We start from the raw sequence: 25,079 nt of genomic DNA, 5'->3' as shown, positions 1-25,079 counted from the left end.
CTGAAGTATCCTTTAATAAGGAGTCTTTTAAGCTAAGACTTTGATCTGCATGCTGGTGCTCAATTCTGAATCTCAAAAGGTCCATAGCCCAACGTGGGGCTCGAACCCACGACCCTGAGATTAAGAGTCTCATGCTCTCCCGAACTGAGCTAGCCGGGCTTCTTCCTTATAACTTCCCATCACAATAGAAATGTTAGAATGCAAGAAATATGTTTCATGAGAAGTAAAACCCTTTACCTTTAATGTTTTCAGCACAAGTTCCGTGAACAATAACACCCTGAACCATGTTGTCCAATTCTTTCGCAAGAAGATCAAACACACGCTTGTCATTGGTTTGGGATTCAATCTCTTGCAGTTTTCCATTCTAGTTAAGCTAGATAATCTAGACAAATTGATGGGTTCAGTATATATATAATTTTCTGATCAGACATTGATGTTTGCTTGGTGTGTGTGAACTCTATGGAATGTATTTGCTCTGAAGTATCCTTTAATAAGGAGTCTTTTAAGCTAAGACTTTCATCTGCATGCTGGTGCTCAATTCCTAACCTTAAAATCTCCATAGGCCAACGTGGGGCTCGAACCCACGACCCTGAGATTAAGAGTGTCATGCTCTACCGAACTGATCTGGCGCTTCTTCCAAATAACTTCCCATCACAATAGAAATGTTAGAATGCAAGAAATATGTTTCATGAGAAGTAAAACCCTCTTGTATGAAAACAACCTAGGTCTGAGATAATGATGAGATTACAGAATAAGTTTTACTTTTAAAGTTTTCAGCACAAGTTCCGTGAACAAAAACACCCTGAACCATGTTGTCCAATTCTTTCGCAAGAAGATCAAACACACGCTTGTCATTGGTTAGGGATTCAATCTCTTGCAGTTTTCCATTCTAGTTAAGCTAGATAATCTAGACAAATTGATGGGTTCAGTATATATATAATTTTCTGATCAGACATTGATGTTTGCTTGGTGTGTGTGAACTCTATGGAATGTATTTGCTCTGAAGTATCCTTTAATAAGGAGTCTTTTAAGCTAAGACTTTCATCTGCATGCTGGTGCTCAATTCCTAACCTTAAAATCTCCATAGCCCAACGTGGGGCTCGAACCCACGACCCTGAGATTAAGAGTGTCACGCTCTACCGAACTGATCTGGCGCTTCTTCCAAATAACTTCCCATCATAATAGAAATGTTAGAATGCAAGAAATATGTTTCATGGGAAGTAAAACCCTCTTGTATGAAAACAACCTAGGTCTGAGATAATGATCAGATTGGTTTGGGATTCAATCTCTTGCAGTTTTCCATTCTAGTTTAGCTTTATAATCTAGACAAATTGATGGGTTCAATATATATATAATATTCTGATCAGCCGTTGATGTTTGCGAACTCTATGGAATGTATTTGCTCTGAAGTATCCTTTAATAAGGAGTCCTTTAAGCTAAGACTTTGATCTGCATGCTGGTGCTCAATTCCGAATCTCAAAAGATTCATAGCCCAACGTGGGGCTCGAACCCACAACCCTGAGATTAAGAGTCTCATGCTCTACCGAACTGAGCTAGCCGAACATCATCCTTATAACTTCCCAACACAATAGAAATGTTAGAATGCAGGAAATATGTTTCATGAGAAGTAAAACCCTCTTGTATGAAAACAACCTAGGTCTGAGATAATGATCAGATTACAGAATACATTTTACCTTTAATGTTTTTGAGCACAAGTTCCATGAACAAAAACAACCTGAACCATGTTGTCCAATTATTTCGCAAGAAGATCAAACCAATGCTTGTCATTGGTTAGGGATTCAATCTCTTGCAGTTTTCCATTCTAGTTAAGCTAGATAATCTAGACAAATTGATGGGTTCAATATATATATAATTTTCTGATCAGCCGTTGATGTTTGCTTGGTGTGTGTGAACACTATGGAATGTATTTTCTCTGAAGTATTCTTTAATAAGGAGTCTTTTAAGCTAAGACTTTCATCTGCATGCTGGTGCTCAATTCCTAACCTTAAAATCTCCGTAGCCCAACATGGGGCTCGAACCCACGACCCTGAGATTAAGAGTGTCATGCTCTACCGAACTGAGCTGGCTCTTCTTCCAAATAACTTCCCATCATAATAGAAATGTTAGAATGCAAGAAATATGTTTCATGAGAAGTAAAACCCTTTACCTTTAATGTTTTCAGCACAAGTTCCGTGAACAAAACACCCTGAACCATGTTGTCCAATTCTTTCGCAAGAAGATCAAACACACGCTTGTCATTGGTTAGGGATTCAATCTCTTGCAGTTTTCCATTCTAGTTTAGCTATATAATCTAGACAAATTGATGGGTTTAATATATATAATTTTCTGATCAGACGTTGATGTTTGCTTGGTGTGTGTGAACTCTATGGAATGTATTTGCTCTGAAGTATCCTTTAATAAGGAGTCTTTTAAGCTAAGACTTTGATCTGCATGCTGGTGCTCAATTCCGAATCTCAAAAGGTCCATAGCCCAACGTGGGGCTCGAACCCACGACCCTGAGATTAAGAGTCTCATGCTCTACCGAACTGAGCTAGCCGGGCTTCTTCCTTATAACTTCCCATCACAATAGAAATGTTAGAATGCAAGAAATATGTTTCATGAGAAGTAAAACCCTTTACCTTTAATGTTTTCAGCACAAGTTCCGTGAACAAAAACACCCTGAACCATGTTGTCCAATTCTTTCGCAAGAAGATCAAACACACGCTTGTCATTGGTTTGGGATTCAATCTCTTGCAGTTTTCCATTCTAGTTTAGCTTTATAATCTAGACAAATTGATGGGTTTAATATATATATAATATTCTGATCAGCCGTTGATGTTTGCGAACTCTATGGAATGTATTTGCTCTGAAGTATCCTTTAATAAGGAGTCCTTTAAGCTAAGACTTTGATCTGCATGCTGGTGCTCAATTCCGAATCTCAAAAGCTTCATAGCCCAACGTGGGGCTCGAACCCACGACCATGAGATTAAGAGTCTCATGCTCTACCGAACTGAGCTAGCCGGACATCTTCCTTATAACTTCCCAACACAATAGAAATGTTAGAATGCAAGAAATATGTTTCATGAGAAGTAAAACCCTCTTGTATGAAAACAACCTAGGTCTGAGATAATGATCAGATTACAGAATACATTTTACCTTTAATGTTTTTGAGCACAAGTTCCATGAACAAAAACAACCTGAACCATGTTGTCCAATTATTTCGCAAGAAGATCAAACCAATGCTTGTCATTGGTTAGGGATTCAATCTCTTGCAGTTTTCCATTCTAGTTAAGCTAGATAATCTAGACAAATTGATGGGTTCAATATATATATAATTTTCTGATCAGCCGTTGATGTTTGCGAACACTATGGAATGTATTTTCTCTGAAGTATTCTTTAATAAGGAGTCTTTTAAGCTAAGACTTTCATCTACATGCTGGTGCTCAATTCCTAACCTTAAAATCTCCATAGCCCAACATGGGGCTCGAACCCACGACCCTGAGATTAAGAGTGTCATGCTCTACCGAACTGAGCTGGCTCTTCTTCCAAATAACTTCCCATCATAATAGAAATGTTAGAATGCAAGAAATATGTTTCATGAGAAGTAAAACCCTTTACCTTTAATGTTTTCAGCACAAGTTCCGTGAACAAAACACCCTGAACCATGTTGTCCAATTCTTTCGCAAGAAGATCAAACACACGCTTGTCATTGGTTAGGGATTCAATCTCTTGCAGTTTTCCATTCTAGTTAAGCTAGATAATCTAGACAAATTGATGGGTTCAATATATATATAATTTTCTGATCAGCCGTTGATGTTTGCTTGGTGTGTGTGACCTCTATGGAATGTATTTGCTCTGAAGTATCCTTTAATAAGGAGTCTTTTAAGCTAAGACTTTGATCTGCATGCTGGTGCTCAATTCTGAATCTCAAAAGGTCCATAGCCCAACGTGGGGCTCGAACCCACGACCCTGAGATTAAGAGTCTCATGCTCTCCCGAACTGAGCTAGCCGGGCTTCTTCCTTATAACTTCCCATCACAATAGAAATGTTAGAATGCAAGAAATATGTTTCATGAGAAATAAAACCCTTTACCTTTAATGTTTTCAGCACAAGTTCCGTGAACAAAAACACCCTGAACCATGTTGTCCAATTCTTTCGCAAGAAGATCAAACACACGCTTGTCATTGGTTTGGGATTCAATCTCTTGCAGTTTTCCATTCTAGTTAAGCTAGATAATCTAGACAAATTGATGGGTTCAGTATATATATAATTTTCTGATCAGACATTGATGTTTGCTTGGTGTGTGTGAACTCTATGGAATGTATTTGCTCTGAAGTATCCTTTAATAAGGAGTCTTTTAAGCTAAGACTTTCATCTGCATGCTGGTGCTCAATTCCTAACCTTAAAATCTCCATAGGCCAACGTGGGGCTCGAACCCACTACCCTGAGATTAAGAGTGTCATGCTCTACCGAACTGATCTGGCGCTTCTTCCAAATAACTTCCCATCACAATAGAAATGTTAGAATGCAAGAAATATGTTTCATGAGAAGTAAAACCCTCTTGTATGAAAACAACCTAGGTCTGAGATAATGATGAGATTACAGAATAAGTTTTACTTTTAAAGTTTTCAGCACAAGTTCCGTGAACAAAAACACCCTGAACCATGTTGTCCAATTCTTTCGCAAGAAGATCAAACACACGCTTGTCATTGGTTAGGGATTCAATCTCTTGCAGTTTTCCATTCTAGTTAAGCTAGATAATCTAGACAAATTGATGGGTTCAGTATATATATAATTTTCTGATCAGACATTGATGTTTGCTTGGTGTGTGTGAACTCTATGGAATGTATTTGCTCTGAAGTATCCTTTAATAAGGAGTCTTTTAAGCCAAGACTTTCATCTGCATGCTGGTGCTCAATTCCTAACCTTAAAATCTCCATAGCCCAACGTGGGGCTCGAACCCACGACCCTGAGATTAAGAGTGTCACGCTCTACCGAACTGATCTGGCGCTTCTTCCAAATAACTTCCCATCATAATAGAAATGTTAGAATGCAAGAAATATGTTTCATGGGAAGTAAAACCCTCTTGTATGAAAACAACCTAGGTCTGAGATAATGATGAGATTACAGAATAAGTTTTACTTTTAAAGTTTTCAGCACAAGTTCCGTGAACAAAAACACCCTGAACCATGTTGTCCAATTCTTTCGCAAGAAGATCAAACCAACGCTTGTCATTGGTTAGGGATTCAATCTCTTGCAGTTTTCCATTCTAGTTAAGCTAGATAATCTAGACAAATTGATGGGTTCAGTATATATATAATTTTCTGATCAGACATTGATGTTTGCTTGGTGTGTGTGAACTCTATGGAATGTATTTGCTCTGAAGTATCCTTTAATAAGGAGTCTTTTAAGATAGACTTTGATCTGCATGCTGGTGCTCAATTCCTAACCTTAAAATCTCCATAGGCCAACGTGGGGCTCGAACCCACTACCCTGAGATTAAGAGTGTCATGCTCTACCGAACTGATCTGGCGCTTCTTCCAAATAACTTCCCATCACAATAGAAATGTTAGAATGCAAGAAATATGTTTCATGAGAAGTAAACCCCTCTTGTATGAAAACAACCTAGGTCTGAGATAATGATGAGATTACAGAATAAGTTTTACTTTTAAAGTTTTCAGCACAAGTTCCGTGAACAAAAACACCCTGAACCATGTTGTCCAATTCTTTCGCAAGAAGATCAAACACACGCTTGTCATTGGTTTGGGATTCAATCTCTTGCAGTTTTCCATTCTAGTTTAGCTTTATAATCTAGACAAATTGATGGGTTCAATATATATATAATATTCTGATCAGCCGTTGATGTTTGCGAACTCTATGGAATGTATTTGCTCTGAAGTATCCTTCAATAAGGAGTCTTTTAAGGTAAGACTTTGATCTTTATGCTGGTGCTCAATTCCGAATCTCAAAAGCTCCATAGCCCAACGTGGGGCTCGAAACCACGACCCTGAGATTAAAAGTGTCATGCTCTACCGAACTGAGCTGGCGCTTCTTCCAAATAACTTCCCATCACAATAGAAATGTTAGAATGCAAGAAATATGTTTCATGAGAAGAAAAACCTTCTTGTATGAAAACAACCTAGGTCTGAGATAATGATGAGATTACCGAATAAGTTTTACCTTTATATTTTTGAGCACAAGTTCCGTGAACAAAAACCGCCTGAACCATGTTGTCCAATTCTTTCGCAAGAAGATCAAACACACGCTTGTCATTGGTTAGGGATTCAATCTCTTGCAGTTTTCCATTCTAGTTTAGCTATAAAATCTAGACAAATTGATGGGTTTAATATATATATAATATTCTGATCAGCCGTTGATGTTTGCTTGGTGTGTGTGAACTCTATGGAATGTATTTGCTCTGAAGTATCCTTTAATAAGGAGTCTTTTAAGCTAAGACTTTGATCTGCATGCTGGTGCTCAATTCCTAACCTTAAAATCTTCATAGCCCAACGTGGGGCTTGAAACCACGACCCTGAGATTAAGAGTCTCATGCTCTACCGAAATGAGCTGGCCGGGCTTCTTCCTCATAACTTCCCATCACAATAGAAATGTTAGAATGCAAGAAATATGTTTCATGACCAGTAAAACCCTCTTGTATGAAAACAACATAGGTCTGAGATAATGATCAGATTACAGAATAAGTTTTACCTTTAATGTTTTCAGCACAAGTTCCGTGAACAAAAACACCCTGAACCATGTTGTCCAATTCTTTCGCAAGAAGACCAAACCAACGCTTGTCAATGGTTAGGGATTCAATCTCTTGCAGTTTTCCATTCTAGTTAAACTAGATAATCTAGACAAATTGATGGGTTCAGTATATATATAATTTTCTGATCAGACGTTGATGTTTGCTTGGTGTGTGTGAACTCTATGGAATGTATTTGCTCTGAAGTATCCTTTAATAAGGAGTATTTTAAGCTAAGACTTTGATCTGCATGCTGGTGCTCAATTCCTAACCTTAAAATCTCCATAGCCCAACGTGGGGCTCGAACCCACGACCCTGAGATTAAGAGTCTCATGCTCTACCGAACTGAGCTAGCCGGACATCTTCCTTATAACTTCCCAACACAATAGAAATGTTAGAATGCAAGAAATATGTTTCATGAGAAGTAAAACCCTCTTGTATGAAAACAACCTAGGTCTGAGATAATGATCAGATTGGTTTGGGATTCAATCTCTTGCAGTTTTCCATTCTAGTTTAGCTTTATAATCTAGACAAATTGATGGGTTCAATATATATATAATATTCTGATCAGCCGTTGATGTTTGCGAACTCTATGGAATGTATTTGCTCTGAAGTATCCTTTAATAAGGAGTCCTTTAAGCTAAGACTTTGATCTGCATGCTGGTGCTCAATTCCGAATCTCAAAAGATTCATAGCCCAACGTGGGGCTCGAACCCACAACCCTGAGATTAAGAGTCTCATGCTCTACCGAACTGAGCTAGCCGAACATCTTCCTTATAACTTCCCAACACAATAGAAATGTTAGAATGCAGGAAATATGTTTCATGAGAAGTAAAACCCTCTTGTATGAAAACAACCTAGGTCTGAGATAATGATCAGATTACAGAATACATTTTACCTTTAATGTTTTTGAGCACAAGTTCCATGAACAAAAACAACCTGAACCATGTTGTCCAATTATTTCGCAAGAAGATCAAACCAATGCTTGTCATTGGTTAGGGATTCAATCTCTTGCAGTTTTCCATTCTAGTTAAGCTAGATAATCTAGACAAATTGATGGGTTCAATATATATATAATTTTCTGATCAGCCGTTGATGTTTGCTTGGTGTGTGTGAACACTATGGAATGTATTTTCTCTGAAGTATTCTTTAATAAGGAGTCTTTTAAGCTAAGACTTTCATCTGCATGCTGGTGCTCAATTCCTAACCTTAAAATCTCCGTAGCCCAACATGGGGCTCGAACCCACGACCCTGAGATTAAGAGTGTCATGCTCTACCGAACTGAGCTGGCTCTTCTTCCAAATAACTTCCCATCATAATAGAAATGTTAGAATGCAAGAAATATGTTTCATGAGAAGTAAAACCCTTTACCTTTAATGTTTTCAGCACAAGTTCCGTGAACAAAAACCGCCTGAACCATGTTGTCCAATTCTTTCGAAAGAAGATCAAACACACGCTTGTCATTGGTTAGGGATTCAATCTCTTGCAGTTTTCCATTCTAGTTTAGCTATATAATCTAGACAAATTGATGGGTTTAATATATATATAATATTCTGATCAGCCGTTGATGTTTGCTTGGTGTGTGTGAACTCTATGGAATGTATTTGCTCTGAAGTATCCTTTAATAAGGAGTCTTTTAAGCTAAGACTTTGATCTGCATGCTGGTGCTCAATTCCGAATCTCAAAAGCTCCATGAAATATGTTTCATGAGAAGTAAAACCCTCTTGTATGAAAACAACCTAGGTCTGAGATAATGATCAGATTACAGAATAAGTTTTACCTTTAATGTTTTCAGCACAAGTTCCGTGAACAAAAACACACTGAACCATGTTGTCCAATTCTTTCGCAAGAAGACCAAACCAACGCTTGTCATTGGTTAGGGATTCAATCTCTTGCAGTTTTCCATTCTAGTTAAGCTAGATAATCTAGACAAATTGATGGGTTCAGTATATATATATATTTCTGATCAGACGTTGATGTTTGCTTGGTGTGTGTGAACTCCATGGAATGTATTTGCTCTGAAGTATCCTTTAATAAGGAATCTTTTAAGCTAAGACTTTGATCTGCATGCTGGTGCTCAATTCCGAATCGCAAAAGCTCCATAGCCCAACGTGGGGCTCGAAACCACGACCCTGAGATTAAGAGTCTCATGCTCTACCGAACTGAGCTAGCCGGGCTTCTTCCTTATAGCTTCACATCACAATAGAAATGTTAGAATGCAAGAAATATGTTTCATGACAAGTAAAACGCTCTTGTATGAAAACAACCTAGGTCTGAGATAATGATCAGATTACAGAATAAGTTTTACCTTTAATGTTTTTGAGCACAAGTTCCGTGAACAAAAACAACCTGAACCATGTTGTCCAATTATTTCGCAAGAAGATCAAACCAACGCTTGTCATTGGTTAGGGATTCAATCTCTTGCAGTTTTCTATTCTAGTTAAACTAGATAATCTAGACAAATTGATGGGTTCAGTATATATATAATTTTCTGATCAGACGTTGATGTTTGCTTGGTGTGTGTGAACTCTATGGAATGTATTTGCTCTGAAGTATCCTTTAATAAGGAGTCTTTTAAGCTAAGACTTTGATCTGCATGCTGGTGCTCAATTCCGAATCTCAAAATCTCCATAGCCCATTTTGGGGCTCGAAACCACGAACCTGAGATTAAGAGTCTCATGCTCTACCGAAATGAGCTGGCCGGGCTTCTTCCTCATAACTTCCCATCACAATAGAAATGTTAGAATGCAAGAAATATGTTTCATGAGAAGTAAAACCCTCTTGTATGAAAACAACCTAGGTCTGAGATAATGATGAGATTACAGAATAAGTTTTACCTTTCATGTTCTCAGCACAAGTTCCGTGAACAAAAACCGCCTGAACCATGTTGTCCAATTCTTTCGAAGAAGATCAAACACACGCTTGTCATTGGTTAGGGATTCAATCTCTTGCAGTTTTCCATTCTAGTTTAGCTATATAATCTAGACAAATTGATGGGTTTAATATATATATAATATTCTGATCAGCCGTTGATGTTTGCTTGGTGTGTGTGAACTCTATGGAATGTATTTGCTCTGAAGTATCCTTTAATAAGGAGTCTTTTAAGCTAAGACTTTGATCTGCATGCTGGTGCTCAATTCCGAATCGCAAAAGCTCCATAGCCCAACGTGGGGCTCGAAACCACGACCCTGAGATTAAGAGTGTCATGCTCTATCGAACTGAGCTGGCGCTTCTTCCAAATAACTTCCCATCATAACAGAAATGGTAGAATGCAAGAAATATGTTTCATGAGAAGTAAAACCCTCTTGTATGAAATCAACCTAGGTCTGAGATAATGATGAGATTACCGAATAAGTTTTACCTTTAATATTTTTGAGCACAAGTTCCGTGAACAAAAACCGCCTGAACCATGTTGTCCAATTCTTTCGCAAGAAGATCAAACACACGCTTGTCATTGGTTAGGGATTCAATCTCTTGCAGTTTTCCATTCTAGTTTAGCTATAAAATCTAGACAAATTGATGGGTTTAATATATATATAATTGATCAGCCGTTGATGTTTGCTTGGTGTGTGTGAACTCTATGGAATGTATTTGCTCTGTAGTATCCTTTAATAAGGAGTCTTTTAAGGTAAGACTTTGATCTGCATGCTGGTGCTCAATTCCGAATCTCAAAAGCTCCATAGCCCAACGTGGGGCTCGAAACTACGACCCTGAGATTAAAAGTGTCATGCTCTACCGAACTGAGCTGGCGCTTCTTCCAAATAACTTCCCATCACAATAGAAATGTTAGAATGCAAGAAATATGTTTCATGACCAGTAAAACCCTCTTGTATGAAAACAACATAGGTCTGAGATAATGATCAGATTACAGAATAAGTTTTACCTTTAATGTTTTCAGCACAAGTTCCGTGAACAAAAACACCCTGAACCATGTTGTCCAATTCTTTCGCAAGAAGACCAAACCAACGCTTGTCATTGGTTAGGGATTCAATCTCTTGCAGTTTTCCATTCTAGTTAAGCTAGATAATCTAGACAAATTGATGGGTTCAATATATATATAATTTTCTGATCAGCCGTTGATGTTTGCTTGGTGTGTGTGAACTCTATGGAATGTATTTGCTCTGAAGTATCCTTTAATAAGGAGTCTTTTAAGCCAAGACTTTCATCTGCATGCTGGTGCTCAATTCCTAACCTTAAAATCTCCATAGCCCAACGTGGGGCTCGAACCCACGACCCTGAGATTAAGAGTGTCACGCTCTACCGAACTGATCTGGCGCTTCTTCCAAATAACTTCCCATCATAATAGAAATGTTAGAATGCAAGAAATATGTTTCATGGGAAGTAAAACCCTCTTGTATGAAAACAACCTAGGTCTGAGATAATGATGAGATTACAGAATAAGTTTTACTTTTAAAGTTTTCAGCACAAGTTCCGTGAACAAAAACACCCTGAACCATGTTGTCCAATTCTTTCGCAAGAAGATCAAACCAACGCTTGTCATTGGTTAGGGATTCAATCTCTTGCAGTTTTCCATTCTAGTTAAGCTAGATAATCTAGACAAATTGATGGGTTCAGTATATATATAATTTTCTGATCAGACATTGATGTTTGCTTGGTGTGTGTGAACTCTATGGAATGTATTTGCTCTGAAGTATCCTTTAATAAGGAGTCTTTTAAGATAGACTTTGATCTGCATGCTGGTGCTCAATTCCTAACCTTAAAATCTCCATAGGCCAACGTGGGGCTCGAACCCACTACCCTGAGATTAAGAGTGTCATGCTCTACCGAACTGATCTGGCGCTTCTTCCAAATAACTTCCCATCACAATAGAAATGTTAGAATGCAAGAAATATGTTTCATGAGAAGTAAAACCCTCTTGTATGAAAACAACCTAGGTCTGAGGTAATGATCAGTTTACAGAATACATTTTACCTTTAATGTTTTTGAGCACAAGTTCCGTGAACAAAAACAACCTGAACCATGTTGTCCAATTATTTCGCAAGAAGATCAAACTCACGCTTGTCATTGGTTAGGGATTCAATCTCTTGCAGTTTTCCATTCTAGTTTAGCTATATAATCTAGACAAATTGATGGGTTTAATATATATATAATATTCTGATCAGCCGTTGATGTTTGCTTGGTGTGTGTGAACTCTATGGAATGTATTTGCTCTGAAGTATCCTTTAATAAGGAGTCTTTTAAGTTAAGACTTTGCTCTGCATGCTGGTGCTCAATTCCGAATCTCAAAAGCTCCATAGCCCAACGTGGGGCTCGAAACCACGACCCTGAGATTAAGAGTCTCATGCTCTACCGAACTGAGCTAGCCGGGCTTCTTCCTTATAGCTTCACATCACAATAGAAATGTTAGAATGCAAGAAATATGTTTCATGACAAGTAAAACGCTCTTGTATGAAAACAACCTAGGTCTGAGATAATGATCAGATTACAGAATAAGTTTTACCTTTAATGTTTTTGAGCACAAGTTCCGTGAACAAAAACAACCTGAACCATGTTGTCCAATTATTTCGCAAGAAGATCAAACCAACGCTTGTCATTGGTTAGGGATTCAATCTCTTGCAGTTTTCCATTCTAGTTAAGCTAGATAATCTAGACAAATTGATGGGTTCAGTATATATATAATTTTCTGATCAGACGTTGATGTTTGCTTGGTGTGTGTGAACTCTATGGAATGTATTTGCTCTGAAGTATCCTTTAATAAGGAGTATTTTAAGCTAAGACTTTGATCTGCATGCTGGTGCTCAATTCCTAACCTTAAAATCTCCATAGCCCAACGTGGGGCTCGAACCCACGACCCTGTGATTAAGAGTCTCATGCTCTACCGAACTGAGCTGGCGCTTCTTCCAAATAACTTCCCATCACAATAGAAATGTTAGAATGCAAGAAATATGTTTCATGAGAAGTAAAACCCTCTTGTATGAAAACAACCTAGGTCTGAGATAATGATCAGATTACAGAATACATTTTACCTTTAATGTTTTTGAGCACAAGTTCCGTGAACAAAAACCGCCTGAACCATGTTGTCCAATTCTTTCGCAAGAAGATCAAACACACGCTTGACATTGGTTAGGGATTCAATCTCTTGCAGTTTTCCATTCTAGTTTAGCTATATAATCTAGACAAATTGATGGGTTTAATATATATATAATATTCTGATCAGCCGTTGATGTTTGCTTGGTGTGTGTGAACTCTATGGAATGTATTTGCTCTGAAGTATCCTTTAATAAGGAGTCTTTTAAGCTAAGACTTTGATCTGCATGCTGGTGCTCAATTCCGAATTTCAAAGCTCCATAGCCCACAGGGGCTCGAACCCACGACCCTGAGATTAAGAGTCTCATGCTCTACCGAACTGAGCTAGCCGGGCTTCTTCCTTATAACTTCCCATCACAATAGAAATGTTAGAATGCAAGAAATATGTTTCATGAGAAGTAAAACCTTCTTGTATGAAAACAACCTAGGTCTGAGATAATGATCAGATTACAGAATACATTTTACCTTTAATATTTTTGAGCACAAGTTCCGTGAACAAAAACCGCCTGAACGATGTTGTCCAATTCTTTCGCAAGAAGACCAAACCAACGCTTGTCATTGGTTAGGGATTCAATCTCTTGCAGTTTTCCATTCTAGTTAAGCTAGATAATCTATACAAATTGATGGGTTCAGTATATATATAATTTTCTGATCAGACGTTGATGTTTGCTTGGTGTGTGTGAACTCTATGGAATGTATTTGCTCTGAAGTATCCTTTAATAAGGAGTCTTTTAAGCTAAGACTTTGATCTGCATGCTGGTGCTCAATTCCTAACCTTAAAATCTCCATAGCCCAACGTGGGGCTCGAACCCACGACCCTGAGATTAAGAGTGTCATGCTCTATCGAACTGAGGTGGCGCTTCTTCCTAATAATTCCCATCATAATAGAAATGTTAGAATGCAAGAAATATGTTTCATGAGAAGTAAAACCCTCTTGTATGAAAACAACCTAGGTCTGAGATAATGATGAGATTACCGAATAAGTTTTACCTTTAATATTTTTGAGCACAAGTTCCGTGAACAAAAAACGCCTGAACCATGTTGTCCAATTCTTTCGCAAGAAGATCAAACACACGCTTGTCATTGGTTAGGGATTCAATCTCTTGCAGTTTTCCATTCTAGTTTAGCTATATAATCTAGACAAATTGATGGGTTTAATATATATATAATATTCTGATCAGCCGTTGATGTTTGCTTGGTGTGTGTGAACTCTATGGAATGTATTTGCTCTGAAGTATCCTTTAATAATGAGTCTTTTAAGCTAAGACTTTGATCTGAATGCTGGTGCTCAATTCCTAACCTTAAAATCTCCATAGCCCAACGTGGGGCTCGAACCCACGACCCTGTGATTAAGAGTCTCATGCTCTACCGAACTGAGCTAGCCGGGCTTCTTCCTTACAACTTCCCATCACAATAGAAATGTTAGAATGCAAGAAATATGTTTCATGAGAAGTAAAACCTTCTTGTATGAAAACAACCTAGGTCTGAGATAATGATCAGATTACAGAATACATTTTACCTTTAATATTTTTGAGCACAAGTTCCGTGAACAAAAACCGCCTGAACGATGTTGTCCAATTCTTTCGCAAGAAGACCAAACCAACGCCTGTCATTGGTTAGGGATTCAATCTCTTGCAGTTTTCCATTCTAGTTAAGCTAGATAATCTAGACAAATTGATGGGTTCAGTATATATATAATTTTCTGATCAGACGTTGATGTTTGCTTGGTGTGTGTGAACTCTATGGAATGTATTTGCTCTGAAGTATCCCTTAATAAGGAGTCTTTTAAGCTAAGACTTTGATCTGCATGCTGGTGCTCAATTCCTAACCTTAAAATCTCCATAGCCCAACGTGGGGCTCGAACCCACGACCCTGAGATTAAGAGTCTCATGCTCTATCGAACTGAGCTGGCGCTTCTTCCAAATAACTTCCAATCATAACAGAATTGTTAGAATGCAAGAAATATGATTCATGAGAAGTAAAACCCTCTTGTATGAAAACAACCTAGGTCTGAGATAATGATGAGATTACCAAATAAGTTTTACCTTTAATGTTTTTGAGCACAAGTTCCGTGAACAAAAACCGCCTGAACCATGTTGTCCAATTCTTTCGCAAGAAGATCAAACACACGCTTGACATTGGTTAGCGATTCAATCTCTTGCAGTTTTCCATTCTAGTTTAGCTATATAATCTAGACAAATTGATGGGTTTAATATATATATAATATTCTGATCAGCCGTTGATGGTTGCTTGGTGTGTGTGAACTCTATGGAATGTATTTGCTCTGAAGTATCCTTTAATAAGGAGTCTTTTAAGCTAAGACTTGATCTGCATGCTGGTGCTCAATTCCGAATCTCAAAATCTCCATAGCCCAAATTGGGGCTCGAAACCACGAACCTGAGATTAAGAGTCTCATGCTCTACCGAAATGAGCTGGCCGGGCTTCTTCCTCATAACTTCCCATCACAAAGAAATGTTAGAATGCAAGAAATATGTTTCATGAGAAGTAAAACCCTCTTGTATGAAAACAACCTAGGTCTGAGATAATGATGAGATTACAGAATAAGTTTTACCTTTCATGTTTTCAGCACAAGTTCCGTGAACAAAAACCGCCTGAACCATGTTGTCCAATTCTTTCGCAAAAAGATCAAACACACGCTTGTCATTGGTTAGGGATTCAATCTCTTGCAGTTTTCCATTCTAGTTAAACTAGATAATCTAGACAAATTGATTGGTTCAATATATATATAATTTTCTGATCAGCCGTTGATGTTTGCTTGGTGTATGTGAACACTATGGAATGTATTTTCTCTGAAGTATTCTTTAATAAGGAGTCTTTTAAGCTAAGACTTTGAACTGCATGCTGGTACTCAATTCCTAAACTTAAAATCTCCATAGCCCAACGTGGGGTTCGAACCCACGACCCTGAGATTAAGAGTCTCATGCTCTACCGAACTGAGCCAGCCGGGCTTCTTCCTTATAACTTCCCATCACAATAGAAATGTTAGAATGCAAGAAATATGTTTCATGAGAAGTTAAACCTTCTTGTATGAAAACAACCTAGGTCTGAGATAATGATCAGATTACAGAATACATTTTACCTTTAATGTTTTTGAGCACAAGTTCCGTGAAGAAAAACAACCTGAACCATGTTGTCCAATTGTTTCGCAACAAGATCAAACCAACGCTTGTCATTGGTTAGGGATTCAATCTCTTGCAGTTTTCCATTCTAGTTAGGCTAGAAAATCTAGAAAAATTGATGGGTTCAATATATATATAATTTTCTGATCAGCCGTTGATGTTTGCTTGGTGTGTGTGAACTCTATGGAATGTATTTTCTCTTTAGTATCCTTTAATAAGGAGTCTTTTAAGCTAAGACTTTCATCTGTATGCTGGTGCTCAATTCCTTAACTTAAAATCTCTGTAGCCCAACGTGGGGCTCGAACCCACGACACTGAGATTAAGAGTGTAATGCTCTATCGAACTTAGCTGGCGATTCTTCCAAATAACTTCCCATCATAATAGAAATGTTAGAAGTCAAGAAATATGTTTCATGAGAAGTAAAACCCTCTTGTATGAAAACAACCTAGGTCTGAGATAATGATGAGATTACCGAATAAGTTTTACCTTTAATATTTTTGAGCACAAGTTCCGTGAACAAAAACCGCCTGAACCATGTTGTCCAATTCTTTCGCAAGAAGATCAAACACACGCTTGTCATTGGTTAGGGATTCAATCTCTTGCAGTTTTCCATTCTAGTTTAGCTATATAATCTAGACAAATTGATGGGTTTAATATGTATATAATATTCTGATCAGCCGTTGATGTTTGCTTGGTGTGTGTGAACTCTATGGAATGTATTTGCTCTGTAGTATCCTTTAATAAGGAGTCTTTTAAGCTAAGACTTTGATCTGCATGCTGGTACTCAATTCCGAATCTCAAAAGCTCCCTAGCACAACGTGGGGCTCGAAACCACACCCTGAGATTAAGAGTCTCATGCTCTACCGAACTGAACTAGCCTGGCATCTTCCTTATAACTTCCCATCACAATAGAAATGTTAGAATGCAAGAAATATGTTTCATGAGAAGTAAAACCCTCTTGTATGAAAACAACCTAGGTCTGAGATAATGATCAGATTACAGAATAAGTTTTACCTTTAATGTTTTCAGCACAAGTTCCGTGAACAAAAACACCCTGAACCATGTTGTCCAATTCTTTCGCAAGAAGACCAAACCAACGCTTGTCATTGGTTAGGGATTCAATCTCTTGCAGTTTTCCATTCTAGTTAAGCTAGATAATCTAGACAAATTGATGGGTTCAGTATATATATAATTTTCTGATCAGACGTTGATGTTTGCTTGGTGTGTGTGAACTCTATGGAATGTATTTGCTCTGTAGTATCCTTTAATAAGGAGTCTTTTCATGTAAGACTTTGATCTGCATGCTGGTGCTCAATTCCGAATCTCAAAAGCTCCATAGCCCAACGTGGGGCTCGAAACCACGACCCTGAGATTAAAAGTGTCATGCTCTACCGAACTGAGCTGGCGCTTCTTCCAAATAACTTCCCATCACAATAGAAATGTTAGAATGCAAGAAATATGTTTCATGAGAAGTAAAACCTTCTTGTATGAAAACAACCTAGGTCTGAGATAATGATGAGATTACCGAATAAGTTTTACCTTTATATTTTTGAGCACAAGTTCCCTGAACAAAAACCGCCTGAACCATGTTGTCCAATTCTTTCACAAGAAGACCAAACCAACGCTTGTCATTGGTTAGGGATTCAATCTCTTGCGGTTTTCCATTCTAGTTAAGGTAGATAATCTAGACAAATTGATGGGTTCAATATATATATCATTTTCTGATCAGCCGTTGATGTTTGCTTGGTGTGTGTGAACACTATGGAATGTGTTTGCTCTGAAGTATTCTTTAATAAGGAGTCTTTTAAGCTAAGACTTTGATCTGCATGCTGGTGCTCAATTCCGAATCTCAAAAGCTCCATAGCCCAACATGGGGCTCGAAACCACGACCCTGAAATTAAGAGTCTCATGCTCTACCGAACTGAGCTAGCCTAGCATCTTCCTTATACCTTCCCATCACAATAGAAATGTTAGAATGCAAGAAATATGTTTCATGAGAAGTAAAACCCTCTTGTATGAAAACAACCTAGGTCAGAGATAATGATGAGATTACAGAATAAGTTTTACCTTTCATGTTTTCAGCACAAGTTCCGTGAACAAAAACCGCCTGAACCATGTTGTCCAATTCTTTCGCAAGAAGATCAAACACACGCTTGTCATTGGTTAGGGGTTCAATCTCTTGCAGTTTTCCATTCTAGTTAAGCTAGATAATCTAGACAAATTGATGGGTTCAGTATATATATAATTTTCTGATCAGCCGTTGATGTTTGCTTGGTGTGTGTGAACTCTATGGAATGTATTTGCTCTGAAGTATCCTTTAATAAGGAGTCTTTTAAGCTAAGACTTGATCTGCATGCTGGTGCTCAATTCCGAATCTCAAAATCTCCATAGCCCAAATTGGGGCTCGAAACCACGAACCTGAGATTAAGAGTCTCATGCTCTACCGAAATGAGCTGGCCGGGCTTCTTCCTCATAACTTCCCATCACAAAGAAATGTTAGAATGCAAGAAATATGTTTCATGAGAAGTAAAACCCTCTTGTATGAAAACAACCTAGGTCTGAGATAATGATGAGATTACAGAATAAGTTTTACCTTTCATGTTTTCAGCACAAGTTCCGTGAACAAAAACCGCCTGAACCATGTTGTCCAATTCTTTCGCAAAAAGATCAAACACACGCTTGTCATTGGTTAGGGATTCAATCTCTTGCAGTTTTCCATTCTAGTTAAACTAGATAATCTAGACAAATTGATTGGTTCAATATATATATAATTTTCTGATCAGCCGTTGATGTTTGCTTGGTGTATGTGAACACTATGGAATGTATTTTCTCTGAAGTATTCTTTAATAAGGAGTCTTTTAAGCTAAGACTTTGAACTGCATGCTGGTACTCAATTCCTAAACTTAAAATCTCCATAGCCCAACGTGGGGTTCGAACCCACGACCCTGAGATTAAGAGTCTCATGCTCTACCGAACTGAGCCAGCCGGGCTTCTTCCTTATAACTTCCCATCACAATAGAAATGTTAGAATGCAAGAAATATGTTTCATGAGAAGTTAAACCTTCTTGTATGAAAACAACCTAGGTCTGAGATAATGATCAGATTACAGAATACATTTTACCTTTAATGTTTTTGAGCACAAGTTCCGTGAAGAAAAACAACCTGAACCATGTTGTCCAATTGTTTCGCAACAAGATCAAACCAACGCTTGTCATTGGTTAGGGATTCAATCTCTTGCAGTTTTCCATTCTAGTTAGGCTAGAAAATCTAGAAAAATTGATGGGTTCAATATATATATAATTTTCTGATCAGCCGTTGATGTTTGCTTGGTGTGTGTGAACTCTATGGAATGTATTTTCTCTTTAGTATCCTTTAATAAGGAGTCTTTTAAGCTAAGACTTTCATCTGTATGCTGGTGCTCAATTCCTTAACTTAAAATCTCTGTAGCCCAACGTGGGGCTCGAACCCACGACACTGAGATTAAGAGTGTAATGCTCTATCGAACTTAGCTGGCGATTCTTCCAAATAACTTCCCATCATAATAGAAATGTTAGAAGTCAAGAAATATGTTTCATGAGAAGTAAAACCCTCTTGTATGAAAACAACCTAGGTCTGAGATAATGATGAGATTACCGAATAAGTTTTACCTTTAATATTTTTGAGCACAAGTTCCGTGAACAAAAACCGCCTGAACCATGTTGTCCAATTCTTTCGCAAGAAGATCAAACACACGCTTGTCATTGGTTAGGGATTCAATCTCTTGCAGTTTTCCATTCTAGTTTAGCTATATAATCTAGACAAATTGATGGGTTTAATATGTATATAATATTCTGATCAGCCGTTGATGTTTGCTTGGTGTGTGTGAACTCTATGGAATGTATTTGCTCTGTAGTATCCTTTAATAAGGAGTCTTTTAAGCTAAGACTTTGATCTGCATGCTGGTACTCAATTCCGAATCTCAAAAGCTCCCTAGCACAACGTGGGGCTCGAAACCACACCCTGAGATTAAGAGTCTCATGCTCTACCGAACTGAACTAGCCTGGCATCTTCCTTATAACTTCCCATCACAATAGAAATGTTAGAATGCAAGAAATATGTTTCATGAGAAGTAAAACCCTCTTGTATGAAAACAACCTAGGTCTGAGATAATGATCAGATTACAGAATAAGTTTTACCTTTAATGTTTTCAGCACAAGTTCCGTGAACAAAAACACCCTGAACCATGTTGTCCAATTCTTTCGCAAGAAGACCAAACCAACGCTTGTCATTGGTTAGGGATTCAATCTCTTGCAGTTTTCCATTCTAGTTAAGCTAGATAATCTAGACAAATTGATGGGTTCAGTATATATATAATTTTCTGATCAGACGTTGATGTTTGCTTGGTGTGTGTGAACTCTATGGAATGTATTTGCTCTGTAGTATCCTTTAATAAGGAGTCTTTTCATGTAAGACTTTGATCTGCATGCTGGTGCTCAATTCCGAATCTCAAAAGCTCCATAGCCCAACGTGGGGCTCGAAACCACGACCCTGAGATTAAAAGTGTCATGCTCTACCGAACTGAGCTGGCGCTTCTTCCAAATAACTTCCCATCACAATAGAAATGTTAGAATGCAAGAAATATGTTTCATGAGAAGTAAAACCTTCTTGTATGAAAACAACCTAGGTCTGAGATAATGATGAGATTACCGAATAAGTTTTACCTTTATATTTTTGAGCACAAGTTCCCTGAACAAAAACCGCCTGAACCATGTTGTCCAATTCTTTCACAAGAAGACCAAACCAACGCTTGTCATTGGTTAGGGATTCAATCTCTTGCGGTTTTCCATTCTAGTTAAGGTAGATAATCTAGACAAATTGATGGGTTCAATATATATATCATTTTCTGATCAGCCGTTGATGTTTGCTTGGTGTGTGTGAACACTATGGAATGTGTTTGCTCTGAAGTATTCTTTAATAAGGAGTCTTTTAAGCTAAGACTTTGATCTGCATGCTGGTGCTCAATTCCGAATCTCAAAAGCTCCATAGCCCAACATGGGGCTCGAAACCACGACCCTGAAATTAAGAGTCTCATGCTCTACCGAACTGAGCTAGCCTAGCATCTTCCTTATACCTTCCCATCACAATAGAAATGTTAGAATGCAAGAAATATGTTTCATGAGAAGTAAAACCCTCTTGTATGAAAACAACCTAGGTCAGAGATAATGATGAGATTACAGAATAAGTTTTACCTTTCATGTTTTCAGCACAAGTTCCGTGAACAAAAACCGCCTGAACCATGTTGTCCAATTCTTTCGCAAGAAGATCAAACACACGCTTGTCATTGGTTAGGGGTTCAATCTCTTGCAGTTTTCCATTCTAGTTAAGCTAGATAATCTAGACAAATTGATGGGTTCAGTATATATATAATTTTCTGATCAGCCGTTGATGTTTGCTTGGTGTGTGTGAACTCTATGGAATGTATTTTCTCTGAAGTATTCTTTAATAAGGAGTCTTTTAAGCTAAGACTTTGATCTGCATGCTGGTGCTCAATTCCGAATCTCAAAAGCTCCATAGCCCAACGTGGGGCTCGAACCCACGACCCTGAGATTAAAAGTGTAATGCTCTACCGAACTGAGCTAGCCGGGCTTCTTCCTTTTAACTTCCCATCACAATAGAAATGTTAGAATGCAAGAAATATGTTTCATGAGAAGTAAAACCTTCTTGTATGAAAACAACCTAGGGCTGAGATAATGATGAGATTACAGAATAAGTTTTACATTTAATATTTTTGAGCACAAGTTCCGTGAACAAAAACACCCTGAACCATGTTGTCCAATTCTTTCGCAAGAAGATCAAACACACGCTTGTCATTGGTTAGGGATTCAATCTCTTGCAGTTTTCCATTCTAGTTTAGCTATATAATCTAGACAAATTGATGGGTTTAATATATATATAATATTCTGATCAGCCGTTGATGTTTGCTTGGTGTTTGTGAACTCTATGGAATGTATTTGCTCTGAAGTATCCTTTAATAAGGAGTCTTTTAAGCTAAGACTTTGATCTGCATGCTGGTGCTCAATTCCTAACCTTAAAATCTCCATAGCCCAACGTGGGGCTCGAACCCACAACCCTGAGATTAAAAGTGTCATGCTCTACCGAACTGAGCTGGCGCTTCTTCCAAATATCTTCCCATCACAATAGAAATGTTAGAATGCAAGAAATATGTTTCATGAGAAGTAAAACCTTCTTGTATGAAAACAACCTAGGTCTGAAATAATGATGAGATTACACAATATGTTTTACATTTAATATTTTTGAGCACAAGTTCTGTGAACAAAAACCGCCTGAACCATGTTGTCCAATTATTTCGCAAGAATATCAAACCGACGCTTGTCATTGGTTAGGGATTCAATCTCTTGCAGTTTTCCATTCTAGTTAGGCTAGAAAATCTAGAAAAATTGATGGGTTCAATATATATATAATTTTCCGATCAGCCGTTGATGTTTGCTTGGTGTGTGTGAACACTATGGAATGTATTTTCTCTTTAGTATCCTTTAATAAGGAGTCTTTTAAGCTAAGACTTTCATCTGTATGCTGGAGCTCAATTCCTAACCTTAAAATCTCTGTAGCCCAACGTGGGGCTCGAACCCACGACCCTGAGATTAAGAGTGTCATGCTCTATCAAACTGAGCTGGCGCTTCTTCCTAATATTTCCCATCATAATAGAAATGTTAGAATGCAAGAAATATGTTTCATGAGAAGTAAAACCCTCTTGTATGAAAACAACCTAGGTCTGAGATAATGATGAGATTACCGAATAAGTTTTACCTTTAATATTTTTGAGCACAAGTTCCGTGAACAAAAAACGCCTGAACCATGTTGTCCAATTCTTTCGCAAGAAGATCAAACACACGCTTGTCATTGGTTAGGGATTCAATCTCTTGCAGTTTTCCATTCTAGTTTAGCTATATAATCTAGACAAATTGATGGGTTTAATATATATATAATATTCTGATCAGCCGTTGATGTTTGCTTGGTGTTTGTGAACTCTATGGAATGTATTTGCTCTGAAGTATCCTTTAATAAGGAGTCTTTTAAGCTAAGACTTTGATCTGCATGCTGGTGCTCAATTCCTAACCTTAAAATCTCCATAGCCCAACGTGGGGCTCGAACCCACAACCCTGAGATTAAAAGTGTCATGCTCTACCGAACTGAGCTGGCGCTTCTTCCAAATAACTTCCAATCACAATAGAAATGTTAGAATGCAAGAAATATGTTTCATGAGAAGTAAAACCTTCTTGTATGAAAACAACCTAGGTCTGAAATAATGATGAGATTACACAATATGTTTTACATTTAATATTTTTGAGCACAAGTTCTGTGAACAAAAACCGCCTGAACCATGTTGTCCAATTCTTTCGCAAGAAGATCAAACACACGCTTGTCATTGGTTAGGGATTCAATCTCTTGCAGTTTTCCATTCTAGTTAAGCTAGATAATCTAGACAAATTGATGGGTTCAATATATATATAATTTTCTGATCAGCCGTTGATGTTTGCTTGGTGTGTGTGAACACTATGGAATGTATTTTCTCTGAAGTATCCTTTAATAAGGAGTCTTTTAAGATAAGACTTTGATCTGCATGCTGGTGCTCAATTCCTAACCTTAAAATCTCCATAGCCCAACGCGGGGCTCGAAACCACGACCCTGAGATTAAGAGTCTTATGCTCTACCAAACTGAGCTGGCCGGGCTTCTTCCTCATAACTTCCCATCACAATAGAAATGTTAGAATGCAAGAAATATGTTTCATGAGAAGTAAAACCCTCTTGTATGAAAACAACCTAGGTCTGAGATAATGATGAGATTACAGAATAAGTTTTATCTTTCATGTTTTCAGCACAAGTTCCGTGAACAAAAACACCCTGAACCATGTTGTCCAATTATTTCGCAAGAATATCAAACCGACGCTTGTCATTAGTTAGGGATTCAATCTCTTGCAGTTTTCCATTCTAGTTAGGCTAGAAAATCTAGAAAAATTGATGGGTTCAATATATATATAATTTTCCAATCAGCCGTTGATGTTTGCTTGGTGTGTGTGAACTCTATGGAATGTATTTTCTCTTTAGTATCCTTTAATAAGGAGTCTTTTAAGCTAAGACTTTCATCTGTATGCTGGTGCTCAATTCCTAACCTTAAAATCTCTGTAGCCCAACGTGGGGCTCGAACCCACGACCCTGAGATTAAGAGTGTCATGCTCTATCAAACTGAGCTGGCGCTTCTTCCTAATAATTCCCATCATAATAGAAATGTTAGAATGCAAGAAATATGTTTCATGAGAAGTAAAACCCTCTTGTATGAAAACAACCTAGGTCTGAGATAATGATGAGATTACCGAATAAGTTTTACCTTTAATATTTTTGAGCACAAGTTCCGTGAACAAAAAACGCCTGAACCATGTTGTCCAATTCTTTCGCAAGAAGATCAAACACACGCTTGTCATTGGTTAGGGATTCAATCTCTTGCAGTTTTCCATTCTAGTTTAGCTATATAATCTAGACAAATTGATGGGTTTAATATATATATAATATTCTGATCAGCCGTTGATGTTTGCTTAGTGTGTGTGAACTCTATGGAATGTATTTTCTATGAAGTATTCTTTAATAAGGAGTCTTTTAAGCTAAGACTTTGATCTGAATGCTGGTGCTCAATTCCGAATTTCAAAAGCTCCATAGCCCAACGTGGGTCTCGAACCCATGACCCTGAGATTAAGAGTCTCATGCTCTACCGAACTGAGCTAGCCGGGTTCTTCCTTACAACTTCCCATCACAATAGAAATATTAGAATGCAAGAAATATGTTTCATGAGAAGTAAAACCTTCTTGTATGAAAACAACCTAGGTCTGAGATAATGATCAGATTACAGAATACATTTTACCTTTAATATTTTTGAGCACAAGTTCCGTGAACAAAAACCGCCTGAACGATGTTGTCCAATTCTTTCGCAAGAAGACCAAACCAACGCCTGTCATTGGTTAGGGATTCAATCTCTTGCAGTTTTCCATTCTAGTTAAGCTAGATAATCTAGACAAATTGATGGGTTCAGTATATATATAATTTTCTGATCAGACGTTGATGTTTGCTTGGTTTGTGTGAACTCTATGGAATGT

At 37.8% G+C, this 25,079-nt stretch overlaps 4 non-coding genes across 4 annotated transcripts; all 4 read right to left on the bottom strand.

The window, feature by feature from the left end:
* Positions 1 to 2,487: 2,487 nt before the first annotated feature.
* On the bottom strand, positions 2,488 to 2,561 carry trnak-cuu (transfer RNA lysine (anticodon CUU)). Its single transcript has one exon. It is a non-coding gene; the product is annotated as a tRNA-Lys (tRNA).
* Positions 2,562 to 15,688: 13,127 nt separating this feature from the next.
* Positions 15,689 to 15,762, bottom strand: trnak-cuu (transfer RNA lysine (anticodon CUU)). Its single transcript has one exon. It is a non-coding gene; the product is annotated as a tRNA-Lys (tRNA).
* Positions 15,763 to 18,849: 3,087 nt separating this feature from the next.
* On the bottom strand, positions 18,850 to 18,923 carry trnak-cuu (transfer RNA lysine (anticodon CUU)). Its single transcript has one exon. It is a non-coding gene; the product is annotated as a tRNA-Lys (tRNA).
* A 2,561-nt stretch (positions 18,924 to 21,484) lies between these two features.
* trnak-uuu (transfer RNA lysine (anticodon UUU)) lies at positions 21,485 to 21,558 on the bottom strand. Its single transcript has one exon. It is a non-coding gene; the product is annotated as a tRNA-Lys (tRNA).
* Positions 21,559 to 25,079: the final 3,521 nt, after the last annotated feature.

This window comes from Platichthys flesus, chromosome 20 (genome assembly GCF_949316205.1).
Source record: "Platichthys flesus chromosome 20, fPlaFle2.1, whole genome shotgun sequence".
In the NCBI taxonomy this organism is placed as follows: domain Eukaryota; kingdom Metazoa; phylum Chordata; class Actinopteri; order Pleuronectiformes; family Pleuronectidae; genus Platichthys; species Platichthys flesus.
The sequence above is the reverse complement of the archived record's forward strand: the minus strand, read 5'-3'. Positions and strand labels throughout refer to the sequence as shown.